Source organism: Chiloscyllium punctatum, chromosome 36 (assembly GCF_047496795.1).
Source record: "Chiloscyllium punctatum isolate Juve2018m chromosome 36, sChiPun1.3, whole genome shotgun sequence".
NCBI classification, from domain to species: Eukaryota; Metazoa; Chordata; class Chondrichthyes; order Orectolobiformes; family Hemiscylliidae; genus Chiloscyllium; species Chiloscyllium punctatum.
In genome coordinates, this window is record NC_092774.1 from 35,796,949 (window position 1) to 35,813,752 (window position 16,804).

At 46.9% G+C, this 16,804-nt stretch overlaps 1 long non-coding RNA gene and 2 other non-coding genes across 3 annotated transcripts in view; 2 read left to right on the top strand and 1 right to left on the bottom strand.

Annotated features, from left to right (window-relative positions):
- Positions 1–15,959, top strand: part of LOC140460377 (uncharacterized) — a 16,153-nt gene extending 194 nt beyond the window's left edge. Inside the window, exons 1-3 of the long non-coding RNA XR_011954041.1 lie at positions 1–46; positions 535–642; positions 15,305–15,959. The exon at positions 1–46 is cut by the window's left edge and continues 194 nt beyond it. This is a non-coding gene — a long non-coding RNA (uncharacterized lncRNA). The remainder of the gene's footprint in view (positions 47–534; positions 643–15,304) is intronic.
- On the top strand, positions 1,401–1,472 carry trnaw-cca (transfer RNA tryptophan (anticodon CCA)). The gene has a single exon. It is a non-coding gene; the product is annotated as a tRNA-Trp (tRNA).
- On the bottom strand, positions 7,113–7,184 carry trnae-uuc (transfer RNA glutamic acid (anticodon UUC)). The gene has a single exon. It is a non-coding gene; the product is annotated as a tRNA-Glu (tRNA).
- Positions 15,960–16,804: the final 845 nt, after the last annotated feature.

The following is a 16,804-nucleotide window of genomic DNA, read 5'->3' on the forward strand; positions in this document are numbered from 1 at the left end:
CTCTTTCCCGAGAAGGGCTTGATACAGCAATCAAAGAGGGCTCGAGGTACGAGAAAGGATGGTGGGCTGGCGGGCGGGAGCGGGGAGCGGAATGGACAGGGGCGCAGAGGCTGGGGGAGAAGAGAGGCAGAGAGAATGGATAGGGGAGCAAAGGGTAGGGGGAGAGAGAGAGAGAAAATGGACAGGGGACAGAGAGTGGAGGGGAGGAGAAAGACTTGGGGACAGAGAATGGGGGGCCGAAAATGAGGGGGAGAGAGAGAATGGCTGGGCAGAGAGATCTGGTGAGTACAGACTGTGAGGAGAGAGAGAATGCATGGGGACAGTGGGTTGGGAAAGTGACAGCACAAATCCCACCTTATCCAGGAATAGTGTCAGTGTTCCATGAACTGGAACCCACTCCATCAACAGCAAACTTGGGGGCAATTGTTTCTCAATAGACACATGGCTAAGACGGTAGATTCATATAATCCCTATGGGCCATTCGGCCCATAAAATTCAGACTGACCTACCAACCACCCACTTTCCCCACCCTAGGTTGCAGATCCCAGGACCCTTCAGCATGGCCAATCCACCCTTAACTTCAGATGGTTAGACTCTCGGCGGAAACTGGAGCACCCAGAGTTCACCCACGCAGACACAAAGGTGAGAACATGCCAAAGTTCACACAGAGAGCCTCATAAGAGTGAAATTGAACCCAAGTCCGTGGTACTGTGAGGCAGTGGTGCTAACCATAGAGCCACCATGCCACCTAGACATTTGAAGCTCTGATTTGTCATGAGCCTTCAGCAGAGGTTCTCTCCTCCTGACATTGTTAGACCACGCCTGCTGCAACTTCCCTTTTCCATTTCTCCAGCCCTGAGCACACCGGTTCCCAAATCCCGGCGCCAGGCAGACACTGATGCAATCTGGTCTTCTGCTACCAACTGCAGAGAATGGTGACAATCCCTGCCACTATTCTCTCCCTGACCACCACTGCCCCCTCCCCAACATTGTTCTTACTCCCACCACGTAGCCAGTTAGCTCCTCGCTCGTGCAGACCTCTCTCAGATCCCCTTTATCTGTCTGACCTGTGCTGACACCTCCTGACCCTGTCCACTGACCCAGTCAGAAGGCTTTGTCTGTAGAGAAATGACCATCTCCCAGAATAGAGTGTCCAGTTAACTTTCCCCTTTTCCCCCCAACGTGTCTGCAGCCCGGTTTCCAGCTGCATCTTTCTGAGCCGAAGGTCCTCCAGCCTGTGTTTGCCCAGGATCACAGCATCCAGAGCATCTCAACTTCTGCAAATTGAAATACAAGCCCAACACTTGGAAGAGAAGGGGAGAAACAGAACAGATTTGAACATAAAATCATTGTAGTGCAATCACTTCCCTTAAGCATGAATAGCGGTTATCAGTCACCGTGAGCTTGTGGCGCAACGGTAGCGTGTCTGACTCCAGATCAGAAGGTTGCGTGTTCAAATCACGTCAGGCTCACTGCAATCAACTTCTTACATTTCAAATCAAGAAAGGAGTATGTTCTTTCCGTTTCTCGGTCGTGTCAAATCTTCTTTGCGGAAACTTTCGATCACACGTGAATCTTTGCTGTCAGTTTGATTTGTGAACACTGTGTCAGGGAGGTGGTGTGCCCATTGTTTGGGTAAATGCTCAGCTCCCCGCAATGTGAGAAGTCAAACGCAGACTGTTCATCGCTGCATTTAAACACAGCCGGTTGGTTCAGTAGGTGACCGCGGGGTGTGAAAAACATGATACCGATATTTTTACAACATAATCTAGAGATTGCCATCCAGGTTTTCGTCACATCAAACTGCCACGCAATGCTGTTATGGCCTCAGTAAACTATAATAACGTGAAGATCGCTGGGATGATTTTCTGCATCCGACTGCAATATAAACACAGATCATTGTTTCCAGTTTTGGTGGAACAAAAGACATCGTATTGGTGGATAATTACAGTTAGTGCAAACACAGCTAGCCATCGATAAATATTAATCCTGTTCACTTCAATGGCCAAATTTCAATTCAGGAACCAAGTGCACTCGGCTGCTTGTAACATAGACAACATGACAAAATGGCTCATAGGAGGAGAAATGGGACATTGAGGAGGAGTGAAATGTTTACTTTTGGTCACCTCCACAATTGTTAGAAAAACAGGTTGAAAGGATTCTTAAAAGGTGTCTGAAGTAGTGGTATGGCATAACACTTCAGACAGCGCAAAGTGGAAGACCACTTTCTAGTGGAAGAAAAAGACATTCCTTATTTCTGAAAGAACTGGGAAACAGAAGAGGGGATGAAATCTGACTTGGGAGCTATTTCCTATTTGTTGAGGATGTTGCTTCATCACAGTCTTGGTTTAGAGCATAAGCTTTTCATCAGGAATAAAAGGTGGCCCAAGGGGGCTGAGAGACAAATGGGAAGGAAGTGGGGCTGGAGGGAAGGCAGCTGGGAGTGCAATTGGTCGATGGAGGTAGGGATTGATGGTGATAGGTCAGAGATGAGGGTGGAGTAAATAGGTGAGAAGCAAGGTGGACAGGTATGACAGGTCAAGAGGTTGGTGTCGAATTGGAAGGTTGGATCTGGGACAAGGTGGGGGAGAGGAAATAAGGAAACTGATGAAAACTGCATTGATACCATGTGGTTGGAGGGTCCTAAAGCCGAAGCTGAGGTGTTTTCCTACAAGTGTTGGGTAGCAAGAATTTGGCAGTGGAGGAGGCCCAGGACTTGCATGTCCTTGGTGGAATGGGAGGGGGAGTTAAAGTGTTCCGCCACAGGGTGGTGTGTCGTTTAGATTTAGAGTCCCAGAGTTGTTCCCTGAAATGTTCCGCTAGTTGGCATCCAGATTTCCCAATGTGGTTGAGACCATATTGCGAGCAATGGACATAATCTTATAAATAGATTGCATAAATCTTAGCCTGCCAGAGTTATTTTCTTTAATTAAATTAAAGATTTTTAAAATTCAATTGGATGACTGCATGAAACGGTTTGTTGGTCAGATTTGAATCATCACACCCAAATGAGACGATGTCATGAATATCAGTGAACTGCTCTTTTTTGTTAAAAACCACAAGTTCTTGATTTATTTTCACAACTTACTGGTATTCACACCAGCACATTCAGTGTCAAACTCTGACATCAGAAATTAAATGACAGCATTAATTTTGACTTAGAATATTCGAACAAGCAAATTAATAGCACACAGTGAATCGCAAGTCTGATTAATATGAAATTAAATTTGACCAAAAAAATATAAAATCAAGATGGGAGAGAAGAAATGGGGAAAGGGCAGAAGGCAAGAAATGCAGCATCATAGAAAGTGCTCCTCTGAGAGCATTTTACCAACTACCACTGCTAAATATAAACACTCTGATATGATCCTCCGTTTTTAATGTAAACCTTAGTCCCATACAGTAGGTACCATTTAAATGAGTTAAAAATACAAGCCTTGAGCAAATCCAGCTTCCAGCCTTACGCACCCCCAGCTCCGGGGGGTTGTTGAACTCCTGGGCTCCAGCGGCCACGCCTCCACTGAAGAAGCTTTGGGAAGCAGATGCAAAGGAAACATACAGAGCAGAGAACCTTTGCATATGAAAGCAGCTTACAGAGACATTGGGCAATAGCATCACATGATTTGTACCCATCGACCTCTGGGTTATCTACCCAGCACACTCATGCAGCACTACTCTGCTTCTGTGCTCCCAGCAGCTGGATTGTGGATCAGTTTAAAGTAGGTCCTATATCTCTGATTACATCAGTACACAAGGCAGCGAAGAAAGGTTTCAGCACACTGGCATTCATCAGTTAGGGAATTGAGTACAGATGTTGGCAAGTTATGTTGTAGATATACAGGACGTTGATGATGCTGCACCTGGAACATTGTGATCAGTTTTGGTCCCCTTGGTGTTCTGACTTCTGACTTCTTCAACACTGGGTTTGTGTTGAACTTGATGGGATACTTTTTCCAACTCAGCATGTTTAAACAGTATCTCTCAGAGGGATTCATCTGAAACTTTTCAGGAGGTGAGCTCAACAAGATTGAACTATTCAAAGTTTATGGACTCTATTTTCAAGTTACATCAGGACCAGTAGTCAGAGACACGTACAGCATGGAAACAGACCCTTCGGTCCAACTTGTCCATGCTGACCTGATATCCGATATTAATCTACTCCTATTTGACAGCACCTGACCTATATACTCTGGCAGCTCATTTCATATATGTACCACCCTCTGCATGAAGAAGTTGTCCCTTTAATATATTTCGCCTCTGACCCTAAACTTATGCCCTCTAGTTCTGGACTCCCCCACCCCAATGAAAAGACATTGTCTATTACACTGTCCATGCCCCTCATGATTTTATAACCGCTATTAGGTCCCTTCTCTGCCTCCGATGCTCCAGTGAAAACAGCCCCACGCTATTCAGCCTCTCCCTGTAGCTCAAACCCTCCAATCCCCCAGCAACATTCCCGTAAATCGTTTCTCATGGAGAAGTCAACGTTTCAGTCCTGAAGAAGGGTTAATACCCAAAACGCTGACTACTCCACATCCTGGTGCTGCCTGGCTTGCTGTATTCTCCCAACCTCCTACTTGCCTACTTCGGGTTGCAATATGTAGTGGCTCAGTGTTTACCACGGCAGCCTCACAGCGCCAGGGACCCAGGTTTGATTCCAGCCTTGGGTGGCTGTCTGTGAGGAATTTGCACTTTCTCCCAATGTCTGCGTGAGTTTTGTCTGAGTGGTCCTGTTTTCTTCCATCATCCAAAGATGTTCAGGTCATGTGGATTGGCCATGCTTAATTGCCCATAGCGGTAGGTACATTAGTCAGAGGGAAATGGGTCTGGATGGGGTACTCTTCGGGAGGTCGGTGTGGACTTGTTGGCACGAATGGCCTGTATCTGCACTGTATCTGATCTCATCCAATACTTTTGTTACTAACGAATGGCAGAGTAGAATGGACTAACTTCTGCTCCGATGGTCTAGCGGTCTTAGGTTTCTCTGGATCATTTCATTGGCAATGTGCAGTCCCGGGCTCAATGAGCAGCAGTGTCCACTGAAGGCAAAGCTCATAGAATCAGAGAACTCCCACAATGTGGAAACAGGTCCTTCAGCCGAACACATCTGCACTGATCTTCCGAAGACTAACCCACTCAGATCTATTTTCTACCCTCCATAAATTGCACAAAGAGCCCCAAGGGTGGAATTATTCCTGGGTTCCTGGTGCCATGAGGCAGCAGTGCTAACTCTGAGCCACCATGGGGTTGTGATTGTGGGGTGTAGGGGAGGCAATTGCAGTCCAGCAGAAAACAAAAACAGCCCACCAACTCTCCCACTGCACCCACTGTCAGAACTGGCAGGAGGTTCAGTCCTGGGAGGTGACCGAAGGCAGCATCAATGGTAGGATCTGATTGCTGGGAGCGCTGGTGCCCCCGCTGGTGCTTCCGCAAGTTGTAGGAAAACATGAACCTCTTCCCACACTCGGGCCAGCTGGAGGGCATCTCCCCGGTGTGGGCACATTGGTGATTCAGTCGGGCGGAGGAATTGCTGAAGGCCTTCCCGCACTTAGCGCAGCAGAATGGCCTCCCCCCCTTCGCCACTGTCCCCCACCCCCCAACACCCCCGTGTGGTGCAGCTGGTGATTCAGCAGTGTGGAGGAGCAGGTAAAGACTTTCCCACATTCGGGGCAGGAGAACGGATTCTCCCCGGTGTGGATGGACTGGTGCCTCAGCAGGGCAGAGGAATTGCTGTAGGCCTTCCTGCACACAGGACAACTGAACGACCTCTCCACCGTGTGGACCCATCAATGGGCCAGTAGGTCGGAGGAAAGAGCAATGCCCCTCCTGCACTCGGGGCAAAAGAACGGCCTCTCAGTGTGGACCCACTGTTGTCTCAGCAGGTGGGAAGACCTGCTGAAGGCCATCTCGCACTTGGGGCCGGAGAACAGCCTTCCCTCGTGTGGACCAATTGGTGTGTCAGCAGGGCAGAGGAATCACTGAAGGCCTTCCCACACTCAGGGCAGTAGAAGGGCCGCTTCCCCTCTGTGGACCCATTGGTGCTTCAGAACCGAATTTTTGAGTGTCAGCTTGGAAGCTTCAATGAGAAATCGGCGGAATGGGTTTATTGGGGACGCGTTCTCCATAAATACACTATATACGTATTCCTCTTGTGCTCTTCGTAGTTTCTCTGTGCTTTTTGTGTCGTGGCTCGTTGAAATAATGTCCTGATGCAGCTTCGTTTGTGGGTGTTGGGATGATTGCTTTTGTAGTTAAGTATTTGGTTTGTGTGTGTTGTTTTTCTGTAGATGCTAGCTTGAAGTTCTCCATTGACTGTTCTCTCTACTGTGACATCTAAGAATGGCAGTTTATTGTTGTTCTCCTCTTTTTCAAACCGGGAGCCCCCCTCAGGCCATAGTCTCACTACTTGGAGCACCAATATACAGACTAGACAAAGGCCGCCACTGAGGACTAAAACATCAAGTCGAAGATTCATGCCACTCCATTTACTCCATCCAAGAATTCCCGAACACCAAAGACACGAAGATAGAAGAGGATGGAATAATATTGTCCTTTGACATAACAGCCCTGTTCACATCCATTAACATCAACGTGACCAAAGAAAACTGAAGACACTACTCGAAGAACTAAAGACAAAAACACAGAACCAACTTCAGCAGCAAAGATAACACTGTCAACTCGTGGAACTGTGCCTTACCACCCACTTCATATTCAGTAACAAGCCCTACAAACAAATCAACGAAATGCCCATGAAACACGTCTGTCATCAAAAAATGAAACAAATTAGAGGAAACCTACAACACCATCAACAATGTCCTTACTGGCATAAAGTTCACAAAAGAGGAGAACAACAACAAAGTGCCATTTCTAGATGTCACAGGAGAGCGAACAATCAATGATAAATTCAAAACAGCCTCTACAGGAAAACACCACACGCGAACCAATTACTTAGCTACAGAAGTAATCATCCCTACACATACAAACAAATCGGAACGAGGGCACTATTTCAACGAACCACTACACGCTGCAACACCCAGTGACTACGAAGACCAATAAGTAACAGTACAGCGCATTCAAGGAGAATGGGTCGCCAAAAACACACTGAAAATTGCTTCCCTGACCGGGAATCGAACCCAGGCCGCAGCGGTGAAAGCGCCGAATCCTAACCACTAGACCACCAGGGAGACATGCGTGAAGTCTGACAACTCTACTGAAAATTGCTTCCCTGCCCGGAAATCGAACCCGGGTCACAGAAGTTCGAAGGCTTCCACCAAAGTCCTTTCGTGTATCCAGTGCTCCCGATGCGGTCTCCTCTACATTGGGGAGACTGGAGCCTCCTCGCAGAATTAAGTCACAGCGCGTGAGGGAACATCTCCAGGACACCCGCAAAAATCAACCCCATTGTCCTGTGGCCCAACATTTCAACACCCCTTCCCACTCTGCCAGGCACTTGCAGGACCTGGGCCTCCTCCATCGCCGCTCCCTCCCCACCCGATGCCTGGAGGAAGAACGCCCCAACTTCTGCCTTGGATACATTCAACCCCAGGACATCAATGTGGACTTCACCAGTTTCCTCATTTCCCCTCCCCCCACCTTACCTCAGTTACAACCTTCCAGCTGAGCGCTGTCCTCAGGACCAGTCCGACCTGCCAATCTCCCTTCCCAGCTTTCCGCTTCACCCTCCTCTCTGACCTGTCACCTCTGTCACCACCCCCATTCACCGATTGTACTCTTTGCTACCTTAGGCCCAGCACCCTCCAATTTATCTCACCACGCCTGGAAGAGTCCTGCCTCTATTCCTGATGAAAGGCTTTTGCCCGAAACGTCGATTTTCCTGCTCCTCGGAAGCTGTCTGACCTGCTGTGCTTTTCCAGCATCACTCTGATCTAAACTCTGGTTTCCAGCCTCTGCAGTCCTCACTTTTGCGTACCCAATAAACCCAATGTGCCGATTTCACATCCACAAAATGACACAAGCAGACACAGTGTCTGCAGAAACCCGAGCCACATTACATTAAAGACATCTGGGAAATAATATCCAGACAACTCAAACCCCTCAGCATCATGGTAGCCCACAAGCCGACCAACTCACTTAAACAGCGGCTAATGAACCTGAAATACCCGATACAAACAACCAGCAAATGAATGTTATTTACAAAATACCATACAAGGAAATATATACATGAACTCTGCCGCACAGGTCTCTGTGACAAGAAATGCTGGGATGAGATAAGGAAGATTTTTTCAGCCAAAACGAATCGGCACTGACTGGACAGCCATTTAAAATCAACGCTGTCTGCCCAGGATGGAAGACCCGAAGGGATGAACAGTTTTCTTATTTCCTGAAGATTTACAAAAGTGAGACTGGGTTTTGGTGTTTGTTCCCTTTCCACTCCCAAGAGCCGCAGTCTTTGGGGCGGTGTGTTGGGGAAAGTGAAATGTGCCCGTGAGCAGCGTGTGGGTCTCTTTCAGCTTCCCCTCCTCTGACAGCGCTGTGACGGGACTCTGATGTTCTCAGGGACACTTACTGACGCGAGACAGTGAAAGGAATCTCGTTCCTGCAGATTAGGAATTCACACCGTATGCCGGCTTCAGGACAATGAGAAAGATTAATTGGGATGTGTGAAGAAGCTGTGAGCTGCATTTCAAACAGGTAGGTGGAGTCAGATGCGTCATCCATTGCGCCCCTGGCACTGTGCGTACCTGACGCCGCCATGCTGCAGAGTTCTGACGTTAACACGGACATGCGCAGCATTGGGAACATTCACAAGGTGAACAGCCAAAGATAATCACCATCACTGCTTCCCTTCCATAGTCCCAACTTTGTGAAGCAGTATCTTTCACTGGCAAATAAAACACCTTTGTCCTAAGGTGCCTGCTTCATTTCGATCACGACTTCACGCCCCTCACTGTTCGATGTCATTTCCAAACTCTTGGCTCATCGCCTCAATAGCAGCTCTGTGGGTATCTGCTTGTTCCACCCTGACAGGCAGTGGGCTACAGGTTCCCGACCAGTCCCAATGTGATTGAAATACTTCAATCCCTCCACTGATTTACATCTTTAAAAAAACCGTGGAGCAATCTCTCTTTCTTTTTGACGACGTTTCTCAACTGTCGTCGGCAGGGTTCACACCTGCGTGGGGAAACCGCAACGGATTTCCTGTCCATCGCATTCACCACTCGGCCCACCAATACAGAACCACACTGACAGCTTCATTTCCCAGGTCTCTCTGCCTGTGGAACTGAAAAAGAGTGAATCATTGCAGAGTTTGTTTGAATCCAATCACTTCACAGGTTTCGAAAGGGTTAAATATCTGCAAATGGCGATTCTGGGTGTTTCATCCCGAAAGATGAAATGGATGTTCAGTTAAAAACAAAAACAGAAATTGCACGAGCAACTCAGAAGGTCAGGCAGCATCTGTGGAAAGAGAATCAGAGACAACATTTCAGAACTCGTTTTTTCCCTCATCCAGGTACAGCCAAACCTGCTGATTTTTTCCAGCAGTTTCGCTTTCTGTCTCGGATTCTCAGCATCCGCAGTCCTTTACGTTAGAAATTCAATCAATTCAGAAACCCCTTTGTGCTTCCTCAGTGGAGAAGATTTGTGGAGAAGTGGAGAAGAATGTTTGGGAAACATTTTCCTGAATCCATTAAAAAGGTGCACTTTCGCAGCCAAGAAAGCGGTAGGAGCGAGATCAAGAAACACTCCGTCCCTGGGTGGTCTCGACACACCAACCTTTCGATTAATAGCTGAACGTGCTGACCAATTGCTCCACAGAGACAAATCCGAGCAGTGGCTGCACAGTGTCTTTGAGGAACCTACTAATCGATTCATAATTCAACCTGCCCCGCCCAAAATTACCATTGTCTTCTATCAGTTTTACTTTTCCATAATAGAACCTTGGACATTCATTATGGAGACATGGGGACAGTCTGATCCCACCATCTGCAGGCACATCCATGTCACGAGGAACGAGCTCTCCGACACCGGGACCATCGCACTCCGAGCCTTTCAGTGTTTTGCCTCTTCCCGAATTTTCTCATTGGCTCCGAGCCGAGAATGGGTTTGAATTCCTGATGTGCAGAGAATTCTTTCAATGTCTCGGGTCAGTTCATGTCCCGAGAATATCAGAGTCAATCAGCCTCTTAAACAAGGGGACGGTGTCTGGACTGTCTCTGCTCAGTCCGTCAGTTCTCCTCCAATTCCACTTCCCAAAGAGTTTCTAAAGATTCACAAAGCTGGAGACTGGGATTTGTGTTTTACTTCCTGAACATTTTTCTACCTGCTAACTGACAATATTTTGCCAAAACCTCTGCCCCATTGTAACACTTGCATCATGTCCAGGGGTGAGCAATATTCATTTTGTGGAGACATTCCCAAGTTTGTGAATGTTCTCTTTGGAGCAAAGAAGGTTAACTGGAGATTTCCAGGGGCTGTTGGCAATGATGGGAGAAGACGTGGTGTGAATGGGCAGGTTAATGATCAGAAGAACCTCTTGCCACTGACTTGGGTCAGTTACCAGAGGACAGGGATTGAAGTTCTTTAATGGAAAGCAGCATTTGTGCAGAACAAACACAGCGAATACTTCAGAAAGCCAACGGGTCGAGCAGCATCTGTGGAAAGGTAAACAGAGCCGGCGTTTTGAGTGCGCCACGGTTTTTGTTCAGAACTCAGTCTTTTGCCTCTTCCCGAAGTTGGTCCAGGTCTGTGTCTCAATTGACAAACACGTGGCAAGTGCAGTGCCGCAATGTGAAATCATAGCCTTTGTTGTTTAAAAAAAAGAGCAGTGCATTGTATAAATGGTGATATATTGGAATATGGAGAAAGTGAGGACTAGAGGTGAAAGTCGAAAAATATGGCACTGGAAAAGCACAACAGGTCAGGTAGCATCTGAGGAGCAGGACAGGGAACGTTTCGGGCACAAGCCCTTCATCAGGAATGATGTATGGATGTACTAATGGGTCTCAGAGTCCCTCCACACCAGTCAATGCCAGTTGTTGGGCAGATGCAGCAGGCAATGAGCAAGGCAAATGATATATTACGAAGAGGAATTGAGTTCAGAAGTGGGGTCATTGAACATATTCAAGGCTAATTTAATCTGAGTTTTGAACAACAAAGAAGTAGATGCTTATGGGGGGAGGTAAGAAAATGGTTTTAAGACTAGTACAGATCAGTCACAGAGTCAGACAGCACTGAACAGACCCTTTATCCAACTAGTCCATGCTGAGTATGTTCTCAAACTAAACTCGTCGCACCTACCAGTGTTTAGCCCATAAACCTTCCAACCTTTCATATTCAAGTACTTATTCAAATGTCTTTTAAACGTCGTAACTGTACGTGTATAAAATCATGAGGGGCATAGATAGGATTAATAGACAAAGTCTTTTCCCTGGGGTGAGTGAGTCCAGAACGAGAGGGCATGGGTTTCGCGTTAGAGGGGAAAGATACAAAAGAGATCTAAGGGGCACCTTTTTCATGCAGAGGATGGTATGTTTATTGAATGAACTGCCAGAGGAAGTGTTGAAGGCTAGTACGATTGCAACATTTAAAAGGCAGTTGGGTAGGTGTATGAATAGGAAGGGTTTGGAGGGATATGGGGCCGTGTGCTGTCAGGTGGGACAAGATTGGGTTGGGATAGTTGGTCGGCGTGGACAAGTTGGACCAAACAGTCTGTTTCTGTGCTGTACATCTCTATCTCAATGTTAAACATACTCAGTGACCTGGCCTCCACAGTTTTCTGTGACAATGAATTCCATAGATTCACCACTCTCTGGTTCAAGAAATTTCTCCTAATCTCCATTCTCCCTTTATGCTAAGGCTATGCCCATGGGTATTAGTCTCTCCTCCCAGTGAAAACATCTTCCCAGTGTCCACTCTGTCCAGGCCGTTCAATGTTCTGTACGTTTCAGTTAGATCCCCCTTGAATGTGGGCCTGTTAATCAACATGAACCAAACCCTTCAGGATGAGGACATCCGTGATTAGATTCAACAATGTGAGAATGGAGGGCGAGAGTGTGGGAAGGAGATTTTCAGCTTTTAGGGAATAAGGTAGGAAAGAAAGTTTAATATAAATTATAATTGATCAGATGAGCCGATGGGCCAAGGAGTAGTGGATGGAGTTTAATTTAGATAAATATCAGCTGTTGCATTTTGATGAGGCAACTCAGGGCAGGACCTATGCGGTTAATGGTAAATTAATGGAATATTGTGCTCAAGGAAGTAGTAGAGGCAGATTCATTAAGACACGTTTGGATGGGTTTTCTGCATGGTAAGGGAATTAAGGGTATTTGAGATAATGCAATTAGGAGGATCTGAGACGATTGATAGATCCGCCATGATTTTAATGAATGGCGGAGCAGGGTCGATGGTCCAAATGGCCTCGTCCTTCTATTACTTTGAAACGATAACCCTGCGTTTCCCATGGCTAACCCACCTAACCTGCACATCCCTGGACACTGGGCAATTTTCCACAGCCAATCCAAATCAAGGCCAGTGAGCAATGTAGTGATGTGGAAACCAAACACCAGAGAATGATAGAAAGGGACAAGGAGAATAAATGTACGAGCAACCAAACTGGATTCTAATCACAAAAAATAAAACTAAAATCTCAGTTTGTGAATCGGTGCTGCATTGTAACAAAAGAAAATTAATTGACTGCACACGTTGAAGACAATAATTATGATCTGAGACTCCTTACAGAGATGTGGCTTCAGAATGACAAGGATTGGATCCGGAATATCGAAGGGATACTTGGCATTCAAGTCGAGTGAGAAGCTCAGTAAAGGTAGAGGGTGGGCACTACTAATCAAATCACTGATAACATGGTAGTCTGGCTTTAGCTCGGATTTCAGGTCCTGATTTCTCTGTCCTCTGATCTCCCTGTTCCCACAGAGTTAAATGTTGTCTGTTCTCAGCTCTGCTCGATTTCTGTTGAAACGTGGACCCCCTTTTACACCTTTTGGAGCAATAAAATATTCTGAGCCTCCTGGAAATGACACATTATCTATACCCCTCCTGATTTAAAAAATCTCTAAAGTTATCTGTCAACTTCCTCCGCTCCATTGGAAAAATGTCCCAGCTTCTTCTTAATTCAAACACTCCATTCCCTGCAACACGCTGGTAAAGTCGGAAAGAGGGAATTGCATCAAATCACATAAATGTACTGTCTGAAACAATCTAGCTGTGTTCTTGCCTGAGATATTGTGAGTCCCTGGTGTAAGTAATTACGAATGCAATAATTTTGGTCACAGAATTGAACAATCATTTTGCAACAAAGGGATCTACTTTGATAAGGAGGTAGTGGTCATTTCTAGGGTAAGTGAACAGTTTGTAGATCAGGGAGATGAAGTTCCAGACACTTGGGAAGGGCAAGAAATGAATTTGATAAATAAGACAAAGAACTGTGGATGCTGGAAATCTGAAACAAAACTGAGAACACGGGAAAAACTCAGCAGGACTGGAAGCATCTGTGGAGAGAAAGCAGAATTAAATTTTAGAGTCCAACAACTCCTCTTCAGGATTCTGAAATACTTTGTGAGAACCCCTTAAGTCATCTGCCCAGCTTTAAGACCATAATACACAGGAGCAGGATGAGGCCATTTGGCCCATCGAGTCTGCTCCACCAGTCGATCATGGCTGATATGTTTCTCTATCCCATTCTGTTGCCCTCTCCTCATAACCCTTGACCCCTTACTAATCAAGAACCTATCTCTGTCTTAAATGCCCTCAATGACTTGGCATCCTCAACCCTTCTCCAAGTGGAAGCATCATCTCCACATCCACACCATCCAATCATAGAGTAGCACAGCGCTGCCTGACCCACTGTGATCTCCAGCATTTGTTGTTTTCAGGAAGGATTCCAGCATCTCCAACAACGCGCTTCTAAATTTTGTGCCCAGTTGGTTAGCTCTCCCTGGATCCCGTGAGATGTAACCTTACTCAACAATCCACTGTGTGGTACAATTAACAAAGTTCCCAGCCCCCACCTCTGTCTGCACAGATGGGCAGCACGTTGGATCAGTGGTTCACACTGCTGCCTTACAGTGCCAGTGATCCGCTTTCGATTCCAGCCTTGGGGCGACTGCCTGTGTGGATTTTGCTCATTCTCCCTGCCGTGTCTGCTGGGTTTCCTCCTAGTGCTCTGGTTTCCTCCCAACATCTAAAGGTGTGCAGTTTCGGGAGAAGTGGCCATACTAAATGGGCCCATAGTGTGCAGTAAGTGTAGTGGAATGGGCTAGGGGAATATGTCCACATAGGTTACGCATTGGATGGTCGGTGTGGACTTGTTAGGCTGAATGGCATGTTTCCACATTGCAGGAATTCTACGTGGCATTCCCCCAACTCCAGAGTCTCAGCACTCTTGGTTTTTCCTATGGACAGTGTGGGGGAGGGAAACAATGTTTTATACGGGAGTAAGGTGCAGTGAGTGTGAAGCTAAAAGTAAACACAGTGCATTGCTGTTTTCCCCGGTATACCAGAGGCTGAGGGGTGATCTTACAGACGTTTCAAGAGTCATGCGAGGCATGGATAGGATAAATAGACAAGGTCATTTCCCTGGGATGGGAGAAGTCCAGAACAGGAGGATAACATATTTGAGGTGAGGCAGGCAAGTGTAAGGAATGATCTGCCAGAGGAAGTGATGGATATAGGTCCAATTATAACATTTAAATGGCATCTGGATGGGTATAAGAATAGAAGAGTTCAGAGGGATATGGCCAAGTGCTGGTAAATGAGACAAGATTACATTAGGCTATCTGGTCGGCACGGATGAGTTGGACTGAAGGACCTGCCTCTGTGCTGTGTATCTCCATGACTCTGTCTTGCCTGTAATGTTTGCCACGCCTGTGTGTTCAGTTTCTGTCTGGTGTCGGTGCCAATGCCTTGATATCACATTTCCTCCATCTCCCCACTTCCACCTCCCCAGATGTTAACCATTTCGTGTCTGGTTGTTTCTCAAGAGGCTGCATTGAAGGTTCAGCCTGAATAGACACTTTTTTTTTTGCTTCCCAAAATCAGACTTACTCACTCCCAGATGTCGTGAGAGATACTAATTTTCAGGGTGGAGGTATCCAAAATTCAGAGGTGTCTATCTTGATGTTTTCATTTTTCGGTCTCTGTAAGATCCTGAATCAGTACCGTCGGGAGGATTAGTTTGAGCGGTGTGAGAATAGATGGGTGAGAAGGGGTGGGATGGTGCTTTCAATTTTGTGGGGAAAGAAAAGAATGTTCTGCAGAAAGTAGAATGGCTTGTTTGGAATTTCTAACCTGGACTGACAGTAATGACTTTTGTAATCTCTTTTTACAGATTATTTGAAGATCTGAAGACGGACGTTTCAATATCAATCGATGAAGAGCTTTGCCTGAAACATTGACTCTGCTGCTCCTCAAATGCTGCCTGATCTGCTGTGCTTTGACTCTGACTCTCGAGCATTTGCAGTCCTCAATTTCACGTCAATGTCTGGCAGTCACTGAATCCATCGGGACTGTAACAATTTTCGACTATGATTCTGTGAGAAGGAACCAAGCTTTTTGGTTCCTCTTTCAGTACGTTTTCAGCATCAGTGAGAGTGGAAGAGAGACCCGACTATTGCAGCACTCTGATTGTGGAGCCAGTAAAAGTTATACAGACTGGGAAATGGAATTCACGGCAGGGAGGTGCTGTACACGCGTTTGTGTGCAGCTGAAGCTTCGGTCATGGAGAAACCCAAGGAATCCCGTCCCGTGGAGAAACCATGAAAATGTGGCGACTGTGGGAAAGGCTTCCATTTCCCATCTGACCTGGAGACTCATGGGCGCAGTCACACCGGGGTGAGACTGTTCTCCTGCTCTGAGTGCGGGAAGACCTTCAGCAATTCCTCGGTACTGCAGAGGCACCAGGGGGTCCACACAGGCGAGAGGCCATTCTCCTGCCCCGAATGCAGGAAGGCCTTCAGCTATTCCTCCGTCCGACTGATCCACCGCCGGGTCCATATATTATATATTCAGCTGCTCCAAGTACGGGAACTCCTTCAATGATACCTCTGCCCTGCTGAGGCACCAGCAGGTCCACACCGGGGAGAGCCCGTTCTCCTGCCTCAAGTGCGGGAAGGGCTTTACCCAGGCATCCCACCTTCGGGTCCATATGGGGGAGAGGCCCTTCTCCTGCCCAGAGTGCGGGAAGGCCTTCAGCAATTCCTCCCACCTGCTGAGGCACAGGTGGGGCCATACCGGGGAGAGGCCGTTCACCTGCCCCGAGTGGAAGTGGAGGTTCTCATCATTCTGCACCTTGCAGAAGCGCCAGCGGGCACACCAGTGCTCCCAACAATCTGATTCTGCTGGTGAAACTGCTGTGGGTCACTGAGAGGACTGAACCCCTGCACATTCTGACAGTGCTTATAATGGGAGAGTCGGTCGTTTTTTTTTGTTTTATGCTGACGTGCTCCCCCACCCCTGCAACTTTGCTTCCAGTGGGCGCTGCTGCTCATTGATACCAGCAGTTGTTCTCTCTAGCATTTTTCTGTCCAGTTAAATAATTATTGACTCTGTCTGGGAACGAGCTCTAGTCTGTAAGAAATAGCTGAATACTTCAGGGTGTCCATTCGCATTCAGCAGTGACTTAGAAATTAAATTCACGGTTATGTGCCTGTGAACAACGCATCATCGAAGGATTGCCCAACGGCTTGGCAATCCATTGATGGAAACTGTTTGCTTGAATTGATAATTTTAAAAATTCTCTTCCTTAATTTACCCCTTAAGTTTCTATCTATGAGATGGTGGAGGACTTGATCAAAGGGATTAAATCATTGCTATTAACTGGATTATCTTG